Source organism: Planococcus citri, chromosome 1, assembly GCF_950023065.1.
Source record: "Planococcus citri chromosome 1, ihPlaCitr1.1, whole genome shotgun sequence".
Lineage (NCBI taxonomy): Eukaryota > Metazoa > Arthropoda > Insecta > Hemiptera > Pseudococcidae > Planococcus > Planococcus citri.
In genome coordinates, this window is record NC_088677.1 from 37,695,055 (window position 1) to 37,707,554 (window position 12,500).

At 48.0% G+C, this 12,500-nt stretch overlaps 1 long non-coding RNA gene, 1 other non-coding gene and 2 pseudogenes across 2 annotated transcripts in view; 1 reads left to right on the plus strand and 3 right to left on the minus strand.

Annotated features, from left to right (window-relative positions):
- The window catches only part of LOC135833542 (large subunit ribosomal RNA), a 4,652-nt pseudogene extending 2,432 nt beyond the window's left edge, over positions 1–2,220 (minus strand).
- Positions 2,221–2,913: 693 nt separating this feature from the next.
- Positions 2,914–3,071, minus strand: LOC135833509 (5.8S ribosomal RNA). Its single transcript, XR_010556478.1, has one exon. It is a non-coding gene; the product is annotated as a 5.8S ribosomal RNA (ribosomal RNA).
- Positions 3,072–3,498: 427 nt separating this feature from the next.
- Positions 3,499–5,957, minus strand: LOC135833534 (small subunit ribosomal RNA; annotated as a pseudogene).
- Positions 5,958–7,745: 1,788 nt separating this feature from the next.
- The window catches only part of LOC135831773 (uncharacterized), a 334,614-nt gene continuing 329,859 nt past the window's right edge, over positions 7,746–12,500 (plus strand). Inside the window, exon 1 of the long non-coding RNA XR_010556226.1 lies at positions 7,746–9,580. This is a non-coding gene — a long non-coding RNA (uncharacterized LOC135831773). The remainder of the gene's footprint in view (positions 9,581–12,500) is intronic.

Consider the following 12,500-nt stretch of genomic DNA (forward strand, 5'->3'; position numbering starts at 1 on the left):
ACGCAGACGATCGCACTTTCGTACTCGAGGAACCCGTATACAGAGACTACGACCTCTCTAGAGAGGCGCGCTCGTATACGTGATGACTCGCCGATTGTACGACGCTGTGTGTGGTGAGCACACGGCGAAGAAATCGGGCCATCGCAATCGTCTCTGAAAGCGAGAACTCGATTGGGCTCCGCGCGAATCGTCATCGATGCGAGTCTCTATTCGTCGTCGTACGCCGCGAGGTTCTTCTCGTCATCGTCGTTAAGTGTAGGATTTCTCCCCGGGCTTAGGATCGACTGACTCTTGGACAACGGCTGTTCACAAGAAACCCTTCTCCACGGCAGCCCCCGAGGGCCCCTCTCGAGTATTTGCTACTACCACCAAGATCTGCACCGACGGCGGCTCCAGGCAGGCTCACGCCCTCCCCTTCTGCGCGCACCGCCGCGCCCTCCTACTCGTCAGGGCGTACCGGGTCTTCGCTATAAAACGAAGCCCACGCTGCCTCTGACGGTCGAGTATAGGCACGACGCTCCAGCGCCATCCATTTTCAGAGCTAGTTGCTTCGGCAGGTGAGTAGTTACACACTCCTTAGCGGATTCCGACTTCCATGGCCACCGTCCTGCTGTCATCAGCGACCAACGCCTTTCATGGGCTCTGAAATTCGCGTCGATTTTGGCGCCTTAACTCGACGTTCGGTTCATCCCGCAGCGCCAGTTCTGCTTACCAAAAATGGCCCACTGAGCGTCAAGGGTTCCGTCGCGGGCTTCGCGCCCGAGCCGAACCGCACGCGCCGCCGAAACGACACGCCGTCCGACCGGACTCTCTCGCTTTGTCGCGCGCCGAAACGCGCAACTTATCAGGAAAGCCCGCGATCTCGCCCGTTTATAGTTTGAGAATAGGTTGAGGTCGTTTCGGCCCCAATGCCTCTAATCATTCGCTTTACCGGATGAGACGACCCGACGAGCGAAACGCCCGAAGGCGCTTCGTCGATTCGTATTCCGACGCCAGCTATCCTGAGGGAAACTTCGGAGGGAACCAGCTACTAGATGGTTCGATTAGTCTTTCGCCCCTATACCCAGCTCAGACGATCGATTTGCACGTCAGAATCGCTGCGGACCTCCATCAGGGTTTCCCCTGACTTCATCCTGGCCGGGCATAGTTCACCATCTTTCGGGTACCAACGTGCACGCTATAGGTGCGCTCCGGTTCGACGACGCCCGACCGCCGCCCCCGAAGGAACGACGATCCGCAACGCCGCCGGGCCGTTGGAACGCCCTGGGAATGCGGACGACCGGCCGCGCTACAAGAGCACGGAACGTGATCTCGGTAACGTCATCTTCCCCAAAATTCACTTTCATTGCGCCTTTCGTAAAACGAGACGGGTTTCGTATTGTAACGAGCAGCCAACGACGCCCCCGAAAGAACGCCGCCAACTGCACGACACCCCGCGACTCGCGCGCACGTTAGACTCCTTGGTCCGTGTTTCAAGACGGGTCGGAAAGAGGCCCGAAGATTCGTCGCAGACCGGTACCAACGACGACGCTAGGTCGCCGCGGCCACCGTTACACGTACCGTCCGGCGAGTCGGCCAGAATACGCGACTCAACGACGCGCGCCTAGCCGCCGAAACGACTCGACACGCGCCGTCGAACTTTTACACGTCTCCTCGGACCGACACCGAACGGGTCGCGACGTCCGTAATTGAACGGCGACGGAAATATCGAACCGACGACGCGCGAACGCCGTCGATTCTGAATTCCGCCGCCCGGATTCACGGGCTCTGTCCGTTTACCCCCGAACGGTTTCACGTACTGTTTAACTCTCTCTTCAAAGTTCTTTTCAACTTTCCCTCACGGTACTTGTCCGCTATCGGTCTCGTGGTCGTATTTAGCCTTAGATGGAGTTTACCACCCGCTTAGGGCTGCACTCTCAAGCAACCCGACTCTTAGGAGCGGTTCACCCGTCGGACGTCCGCGATCGCTACGGGCCTGGCACCCTCTACGGGTCGTGGCCCCGTTCAAGGGGGACTTGGATCACCGTACCGACCGACGGGTTAACGAACCCTCCCAAACACCACATTTCCCTCGTACGAAACGCCGAAACGCTCCGCGGGATTCGGTGCTGGGCTTTTCCCGCTTCGCTCGCCGCTACTAGGGGAATCCTGGTTAGTTTCTTTTCCTCCGCCTATTAATATGCTTAAATTCGGCGGGTAGTCTTACCTGATCTGAGGTCGGCGTGATACAGAGTGAAGCCTGGTACGAAGTACGCTTATAACGCGAATTATCGCACGCTCGCATCGTCTTCCGAATGTGTGCCCGTTCTCGATCGTCATCATCGCGTCCGTACATGACGCGTGAGCGAATTCGTCGACAACGGCCGGAATAACGACGCGAACGCGCGCAATCGCACGTACAACGTCGTACGTGGATAGAGAAACGGCAAACTATCGCCTCTATTTCGAGAGACGTCTTCGCATCGTATGAGATTCGACGGCGGTAACGTTAAGCTTTTTTTTTCGGAGACGCGCGATCGTACAACACGCGCGATCCTCCGTATATCTTCTCGCCACCACCTCTCTCTGGATGCCCGTTCATCGGACGCTCTCTACGATAGCTACCGCCTTCGCTCTCTACCACTATACGCGGCAACGTTTTCGAACACGGTGTTCGTGAACGAACTTGTTTCTCGGCATCGGCGCCGTGTATTTCAACGAACGTTCGACGCACGACGCTAACCACCGCACGGAGGCGATGGCCCGCGTCAGCGCGAACGAGTCGTCAGCTTCGAGCGACGCGATTCGAAAACCGCGTCGCTCTGGCATGTGCGTAAACACACGCTCGATCTGGTCTGTCACGGGGCGAGCTAACCTCGCGGTGAAAACTGCGAGGCGCTCGCGAGAACGCAACCATCGTGTTACACGTATAACCGACCCTCAGACAGGCGTGGCCCAGGACTCTTTGGTCGCGAGGGCCGCAATGTGCGTTCGACTTGTCGATGTTCGCATAACCTGCGGATTACACGACGACGCGCAGTTAGCTGCGGTCTTCATCGACCCACGAGCCAAGTGATCCACCGTTCGGGGTTGTCTTTCTCACCGTATTGCTACGGTAAAGAATATTTCTCAATATTTTGCGTCGCACCGTGCGCAGGGAATAACTGCGGTGGCGGCGGTGGTGAAACCGCGCGCCACACAGATCGGCTTCCAACTGTGACGCTCGATGCGACGGCTTTTCGTTCGAATAGCCGATTTTCACGTACGGGGGTGCGTTGGAACGCGTTCACGCTCGTACAATAGCGCGATCGCGTTAACGCCGTCAAACGAGAAGTCTGTTCGATCGGGCGTCACGTCGAAGGCGTGTGCACGAGGCGCACACCAACTCCGCGAATTTATCGCGCCCGACGAGCGAACAAACGACCGTCGACACCACACAACGAGAGTGTTCGAAAAAGCGGTGACTTGACGAGAATCACGAAGATTTCGCGCGTCACATTTTTCTCTCACGTTTTTCGTTAATGATCCTTCCGCAGGTTCACCTACGGAAACCTTGTTACGACTTTTACTTCCTCTAAACGGCCGAGTTCGGTCATCTTCCCGAATGTACAAATCGGCGCGGAACGCCGCCGTACCTCGGTCCGAAGACCTCACTGCGGTCGTTCAATCGGTAGTAGCGACGGGCGGTGTGTACAAAGGGCAGGGACGTAATCAACGCGAGCTGATGACTCGCGCTTACTGGGAATTCCTCGTTCACGGGGAACAATTGCAAGCCCCGATCCCTAGCACGAAGGAGGTTCAGCGGGTTACCCGGTAGAGCCTCTCGGCCCGGGAACGAATTACACGCTGATTCCTTCAGTGTAGCGCGCGTGCGGCCCAGAACATCTAAGGGCATCACAGACCTGTTATCGCTCAGTCTCGTGCGGCTATTGTTGTCCGCCGCCTGTCCCTCTAAGAAGAGTTTAAGCTTTATCAGCCGGCGGTAGCCCTATTGGCGGCGAAAAACCGCCGGGCGACGCTGGAAACCGCCGCGCCACCCTCCGACAGCCCGACCCGAGAGCCAAACTGCCGACGAGCAACGACAACAGCGCCAACGCCGCTGACGACGGCCAACCGCGTTCGGGGATACCGTTTCGCCGTGGACCGCGGCAGGTACAACGGCGTGAACCGTCGCACGCTGACCCGCGGGCGGCGAAAGACCCGCCTAGTTAGCAGGACAGAGTCTCGTTCGTTATCGGAATTAACCAGACAGATCGCTCCACCAACTAAGAACGGCCATGCACCACCACCCACCGAATCAAGAAAGAGCTCTCAATCTGTCAATCTTTCCGGTGTCCGGGCCTGGTGAGGTTTCCCGTGTTGAGTCAAATTAAGCCGCAGGCTCCACTCCTGGTGGTGCCCTTCCGTCAATTCCTTTAAGTTTCAGCTTTGCAACCATACTTCCCCCGGAACCGAAAAGCTTCGGTTTCCCGGAAGCTGCCCGCCGGGTCATCGGAGGAACACCGGCGGATCGCTAGCTGGCATCGTTTACGGTTAGAACTAGGGCGGTATCTGATCGCCTTCGAACCTCTAACTTTCGTTCTTGATCAGACGAGAACATACTTGGCAAATGCTTTCGCTTCGGTTCGTCTCGCGACGATCCAAGAATTTCACCTCTAACGTCGCGGTACGAATGCCCACGCCTGTCTCTGTTGATCATTACCTCCGGTCCCGAAAACCGGCCAACGGACGGGGTTGATCACCGACGATGCGTAACCCGCGCTAGCGAACTGCGAACAGCCGCGTAGACGGACGCGAACGCGGGACCCCGCCCGGCGACCCGCGCACGGAAGCGCCGCGAGGGCTGTCTTCACGCGCTGCGAGCAGCGTAGAGGCGGGACCGAGGTCTTGTTCCATTATTCCATGCGACCATATTCAGGGCTATACGACGAGACGTACGTTTTGACGCGCACGCCCCGCCACTTACGAGCCTGCTTTGAGCACTCTAATTTGTTCAAAGTAAACGTGCCGGCCCGCCGCACGCGAACACACGGATTGACCGCGGAACACGTACGAACAGGATTTAAACGGCGGCCGCCACTCGCGCACCGACGCGACGTCGTTAAGACGCGGTCGATGCTGACCGAGCACGTGTCCGCCCGCCGGCAGGACGTCCCGCTGACACGCCGGGAACAATCACTTGGTCCGCGGGTACGCGCGAAGCGAAGCCCGACGAACGCTCAGTGGTCCGACGCCGCGAGGACACAGATCCGACTACGAGCTTTTTAACCGCAACAACTTTAATATACGCTATTGGAGCTGGAATTACCGCGGCTGCTGGCACCAGACTTGCCCTCCAATTGATCCTCGTGTGACCAAGGTTTTAAAGTGTACTCATTCCGATTACGGGGCCTCGAATGAGTCCCGTATCGTTATTTTTCGTCACTACCTCCCCGAGCTGGGAGTGGGTAATTTGCGCGCCTGCTGCCTTCCTTGGATGTGGTAGCCGTTTCTCAGGCTCCCTCTCCGGAATCGAACCCTGATTCCCCGTTACCCGTTACCACCACGGTAGGCGTCGAACCTACCGTCGACAGTTGATAAGGCAGACATTTGAAAGATACGTCGCCGGTACAAAGACCGTGCGATCAGCTCGAAGTTATTCAGAGTCACCAAATCTTTGCGCGGGCCGCTTACGACGGAGACGCCCGAAAGCGAAACCGCCGTTTAGCCGGTTTTGATCTAATAAAAGCGTTCCTTCCGAACCGTACGGCGACGACAGCCGAAACTGCCGCCAAATCCGTACAGTTGGTCGGAACTCTGTCGGCATGTATTAGCTCTAGAATTACCACAGTTATCCAAGTAACGTGGGTACGATCTAAGGAACCATAACTGATTTAATGAGCCTTTCGCGGTTTCACCGTACTAGACGGCTTGCACTGAGACATGCATGGCTTAATCTTTGAGACAAGCATATGACTACTGGCAGGATCAACCAGGGAACCGTCGCTTTTCAAACGCGCTCGAAATCGATCGCGAAAGCCACCTCCGAACGAACGAAGGTCGCTCCCGTGTCTCTCATTCTTACGCGATGATTGCGTGCGGCGGTCTCGTTGGCGAGCGCGGCAGTGTTAACCGCCGCGTGCCTCGAGAACACGCTCGCGTACAACGAGCACTCCGACGTCCGTAAACGAGTTAATTCACGGCGTTCACGTGCAACAATTCGACTGCGAAGTTCCGTTCAGCGAACTCGCGTGTCTACTGAGAAGCACGCTCACGCCGCTCTCGTGGAGTCGAAGCGGCTAACGTGTGTACCGGTTTGACGGGGGACTTTGATAATTAATCGCACTCACACGCGGTGAGAGAATTTTTCTCATCGTCGTTCCCGTCTTTAAAGAAATGTACGAGCGTTTGCCCGAGCCGCAGAGTACGTCTTGAGAAAGACATGCCCTCGCTCGAAGCGAACACACCTCGCCATTGAGACTTCGCCTTGTGAACTCGTATCGCGGACACACTCGACGGAGAACGCGCTCGACAAACGAGCGTTTCACCATCATCGGTGCCCGCGCATACTGAACCGTATCACGTCGTTACAACGAGTCGGTTGCGTCTGCGAATCGTCTACTACGGACGATTTCGTTCGAGCGAATTATTTTCATAATTCTCGCTACGTTTCCGCCTATGGCGCTCGGAGTCGATGTATAATATTGATCGCGACGATCGTACAGTCAATAGGCTGACGAACGCGCTAAACCGAAACCAAAGAATCGGTGTGCCGCTCGGCGTGAGAGCCACGAAGGCCCTACACCAGGTGCACGGGTAAATCGCATCGTGAACGCCGCGTGTTATCGTCCTCCGGACGTACGCGACGACACGACACGCCGTACGCGGCTAAGCGGTCGAATGGTGGGCGAGAGCACGAGGCATTCGGGCATAGAGCGCGAAATCCGAACGAACGGCTGCACTGCCCACGGCATCGCCGTGGAACGAGGTTGCCGGCTCGGAGAATCAATTCCCCGAGCTGCGCGCTCGCTCCACGACGACACGTGGCAGAACGGCTCGTCTTCGGACTCGCGCTCTCTACTCGAGTACTCGTACTCTACATGAACGTTAAGAACTGCGGCGAGCTATCCTAGCGCCTATCCGGACTATAATGCGGTACGTTCCGTGCGTCCAATCCGGCAACTCTATAGCTCAAAATTGGGCTAGCCAAAAGATATTCGGGTACGTTGTGGTCCCAGATCCGCAGACCTTAAGGGGGCTGAGAAAAATCCAAAAAAAAGGGTCTTGAGACCTCGAGCAATTGCAACTCGACCATCCGCAATCAGTAAACTTTGCCAAAAAAAAAGGCCGTTTTTCGGCGTTTTCGCCCGAGCGCCGTCACGCTTCCACCAATTTACGTGGGGGAGTCTCGAGCACTTTCGGGCTCCCCCTCCAAAAGGGGGGCTAGTGCCTCGAAAAATTTTTCCATCTCCAACGAACTCGTAGGTCGTATTCTTGCTAGAAAATGGTGGTTTTTTCATCTCCTCCCCCTCGTAAGGTCGTAAAGGGGGCTGGTACCTCTGATTTTTTTTCATTTTTTTTATATTTTCTGAATTTTTTACCTATTGTTGGACTTTGAAAAATTTTTCGAGGTAACCATCCACTGTAATTATATTTTTTCATCGTCTCTGCTGCCCTCCCCCCCTCCGAGGGGGCTGGTGCCTCGAAATTTTTTTTTGCATTTTTCGACTCGTATTCGATATTTCTTTGCAAAAATAGACCTTTCCTCGTCCCCCCCACCCCCGCTCCCCCCTCCGAGGGGGCTGGTACCTCGAAAATTTTTTTTTCATTTTTCAACTGGAATTTGACTTTTATTCTTAAAAATGAAGTTTTTTCCGGTCCTCTCCCCTCCCCTCCCCCCTCCGAGGGGGCTGGTACCTCGAAAATTTTTTTTTCATTTTTCAACTGGAATTTGACTTTTATTCTTAAAAATGAATTTTTTTCCGTTCCTCTCCTCTCCCCTCCCCTCACCCCTCCGAGGGGGCTGGTGCCTCGAAAAATTTTTTTTGCATTATTCGACTCGTATTCGATATTTCTTTGCAAAAATAGACCTTTCCTCGTCCCCCCCACCCCCGCTCCCCCCTCCGAGGGGGCTGGTACCTCGAAATTTTTTTTTTCATTTTTCAACTGGAATTTGAGTTTTATTCTTGAAAATGAATTTTTTTCCGTTCCTCTCCCCTCCCCTCACCCCTCCGAGGGGGCTGGTACCTCGAAAAATTTTTTTTTCAATATTCAACTGGAATTTGAGTTTTATTTGCAAAAATGGATTTTTCCCATTCCTCTCCCCTCCCTTCACCATCCGATGGGGGCTGGTACCTCGAAAAAAATTTTTATTGAAAAACTGGAAAATTGAAAAAAAAAGTCTTGAAAATAAATGATTGAAAAAATGTATCAAAATTGAAGAATTGAATAAAAATTTTCGAAATTGAAAAAAAATATAATTTTCATTGAAAAAATGGAAAATTGAAAAAAAAAGTCTTGAAAATAAATGATTGAAAAAATGTATCAAATTTGAAGAATTGAATAAAAATTTTCGAAATTGAAAAATTAAAAAAAAAAAAGTCTGATCCAAACTAAAAAAAAAAAAAAAAAAAAAAAATGTTCCCAGTTGAGAAACATTTGAAAATTTGAAAAATTGAAAAATTGATGAGAAAAATTGTGCAATTTTACATATCAAATTTTCTACAACCCTCAGAAATGCCCAAAATTCCAACAAATTTTCCAAATTCTCGAAAATATTCTCAAGTGCGTCTGCGAGGTAGGTAATTTATTGTTTCGGCGACAGAATCCATCACATGTCACCAAGTGGGTTTTTGACCTTTTTTTAGGACTACTTGGTTTGTTTGAAAAAAAAAAAAAAAATTTAAAAAAAAAGTCACCTACGAAGTCTCCGTGAATCATGGGTATTTCGTCCGTCGAAAATGTCATCTCTTGTTGAAAATCACCTACAAAGTCTCCGTGAATCATGGGCACTTCGTTGGTTGAAAATTTCATCTCTTGTTGAAAATCGCCTACAAAGTCTCCGTGAATCATGGGCACTTCCTCCGTCGAAAATTAGTTTTCAACATTCTCATGTTTGAAAATTTTTATAATTGAAAATGTTTCATATTTTCATCGAGATTTTACAAAATTCTTCAAATTAATATATTTTGTAAATTTGCCGCAATAAAAAAAATCGCCAAAATTTCAAAACCGAATTTTTCAATTATTCATTGTGTTGAATTGGGTGTTTTAAAATATCTATTTCCCTTTTCAAACTTCCGCGAAAATATCGAAAATGTAGAAAAAAAAGCATAAAATGAAACTTTAGTGGTAATAGTAAATTTTTAATAGGGACAGCGGGAATCTCGCTGATCCGTTCAAGCGCGTCACCAATTGAATGAGGAGGCATTAGGCTACCCTAAAAGAGTCATAGTTACCACTGCCGTGTACCCGCGCTTGCTTGAATTTCTTCTTCTTCACATTCAGAGCACTCGGCAGAAAGCACATTGAAAATTGTCCAAAATCAACTAAATAAAAATGTTTTCAATAAATTTGCAAAAATGTTGATTCTTGAAAAAAAAAAATAAAAAAAAAAAAAAATGTCAGGATTCTAAGTCCTTGAACAATTTCCAAAATTGAAAAAAATTGAAAAACTCGAAAATTGAAAAAATTGAAAAATTTGCAAAAATTTGCAAAAATTGAAAAGTTTGGAAGATTTTCACCAGAGCGCTTCGTTTTCTCGCAAAGGAGCCTTCAATTTTTTTTCACAAGTTCAAAATTTCAAAAAATAAATTAAAAAATTTGAAAAAAATGAAAAATTTAAAAAACTAAAAAATTGAAAAAATGCAACTTTTTTGTTTTTTGGCATTTTGCAAAGTATCCGCAATCTCGACACTTTTCCAAAAATTTCTCACCTCTGCAACCCTGAAATATGCCGTGAATTTCAACAAATTTTTCAAAATCAGTTTTAAAAATATGAAAATAATCTCAAAATCGACAGGCAAATTGGTGAGAAGGAAGGGGGAGCGGTGGGAGGGGGGATTTCAAAAGTAATCCTTTTTTTTTCTTCAATTGCGCTAAAATGCCGTGTTTTTTTTCTTCTTCAAAATACCAAGATTTTTTCAAAATATTGAAATTACAACAATTTTTCGAAAATTTACAAAATTTGAAAGTGGTCAAAAAATTGTGAAAGTTTCCCGTCAAATGTGCCAAAAAACTCATTTTTTATTTCAAAATCGCCAAAAAATACATATTTGCTCGAAAATTGTTGAAGTTTTTAAAAGTGAAAAATTCTGAAATTTCTAAAAACTTTTCATTTCCTAAATTTTGCAAAATACTTATCCGAAAATAACCGCAACGAAAATATGAACAAATAAAATCTTTCAAATCAACACGCCAGCTAAATAAACCAATGAAAATGAATTGAAAAAAAAAACAACAACAAAAATTGCGGGTAAACGGCAGGAGTAACTATGACTCTTTTAAGGTAGCCAAATGCCTCCTCATTCAATTGGTGACGCGCTTGAACGGATCAGCGAGATTCCCGCTCCCAGTTGACCACATGCTAGCAAAAAGCTAGCGTTTTATTCGCGTTTTGATAAGTTGCTAGCAATTTACTCGCTTTTTGTGGCCAGCAATAATTATCTCGCTAAAAGTAAGCGATTTTCTTGCAGTTTTTCGCTAGCAAATTCAATTCTAGCAATTTTCGAGCTGTTTTCCAGCGACTCTCAGCTAGCTTTTACTTCACTTTAACTTGCTCGCCTTATGCTAGCGTATTACTAGCGGATACTTGCTCGCAATTCTATGCTAGGACAGTTCAAGCAATATTCTCGCATATCTCAGCTAGCTTTTACTTCACTTCATACATGCTTGCCTGATGCTAGCGTATCACTGATGGATACTTGCTTGCAATTCTATGCCAAGAAAGTTCAAGCAATATTCTCGCATATCTCAGCTAGCTTTTGCCTCAATCTATACCTGCTCGCTTAATGCCAGCGTATCACTGACTAATATGTACCTGCTCACAGTTTTATGATAGGAAACTTCAGGTAATATTCTTGCATCTCTGAGCTAGCATTTACTTAGCCATCTGGCTCTAGAAAAATGTAAGCATATCTCTAGTTTCTGCATCTGGTGACTTGGCGTTTTCTTTATAGTCAAATGATAGGAACGTGCTACCAGATCTTACGCATTTCTCACCAATAAACCTTTTTCTGCGTTATTTATTGTAGCAAATGCGAGCAAGTATCTTTTCCATCCCTCAGCGCGCATACAAAAATCATTAAAAATATTCCTGCATATGACAATAGGAGTAATTGCACCCCCCCCCCCCCCCGCCGATCTTCCGGGGCAACTTTTTTCTTAAAGGGGACAACAAAATTTCATCAAATGGACATGGAAAGCTGTAGTTTACTCTACACTCCAATTTTAACACCCTCTGAAGACGACTTCAGGTGGGTTCAAGTCATTTTAGAGCCTCCAGTAGGCTTTTGAAACTTGAAATTCCCACAACATTAATTAATCAATTGGAGTTGGCAAGCTGAAATTTACTTCGCAGGTTTCAAATGGTTTTGAAGCTTCCAGCTACTTTTAGGAAATTCCAATTTTCCAAAAAACGCCATACAACCTTCGAAAATTCGCTGGAGGCTCCAAAACGACTTGAAATCCACAAGCAGTCGACTTCGTAGCGTATTAAAATTAGTTTGCAGAATGAATTTCGACTCTCCATCTCAGTTTGATGAAATTTTGTGAAAATTTAAAGTTTCAAAAATCTGCTGGAGGCTCCAAAACGACTTGAAATTCACCTGCAGTACTTCGTAGCGTATTGAAATTAGTTTTCAGAATAAATTTGAGCTTTACAACTTCAATTTGAGTTTCAAAAATCTGCTGGAGGATACAGAACTGCTCAAAACAAGTTGAAACCGTTTCCCATCGATTTGGCATGTCGAAAATAGGGTATATCCCAAATGTCAGGTTTCTTGGTCAATTTGGTAAAATTTTGATTTTTTCTCACATTTTGGCCAAAATTTGATTTTTGAAAATTCACCGAAAATCGAAAAAGGTACTTTACCACTTGAAATTTTGACAGGTGATGAATTTTTGCATGATCTTTCGATCTACGTTTGTAAGGTTTGAAAAATTTCGTGCACGTCCTATGTTGAAACGCGAATTCTGCGATTTCGGCTGACCTTTCAATCAAAATTGCCGCCATTTTGTAAGTAAGGCCAATTTTTTTTTCAGCAAGTTTGCTTTAAAATGTTCCTTAGGATGTCCCCTTTGAGGAAAAAGTTGTCCCGGAGGATCGGCAGGGGGTGCAATTACTCCCATTGCCGTGGACTAAAATGTTGTTCAAAAATTTTGAAATTTTTCCTTTTCATGGTTTGTTTGATACTTCATTTTCAAATTTTAAATTTTGACAATTTTTCTATTTAAAAAAAAAAACTTCATTTTTTATTTAATAAAGAGATTTTTCAACATAAGCGCTAGCATAATGCTAGCGAATTGCTAGCGTCGATCTCTCT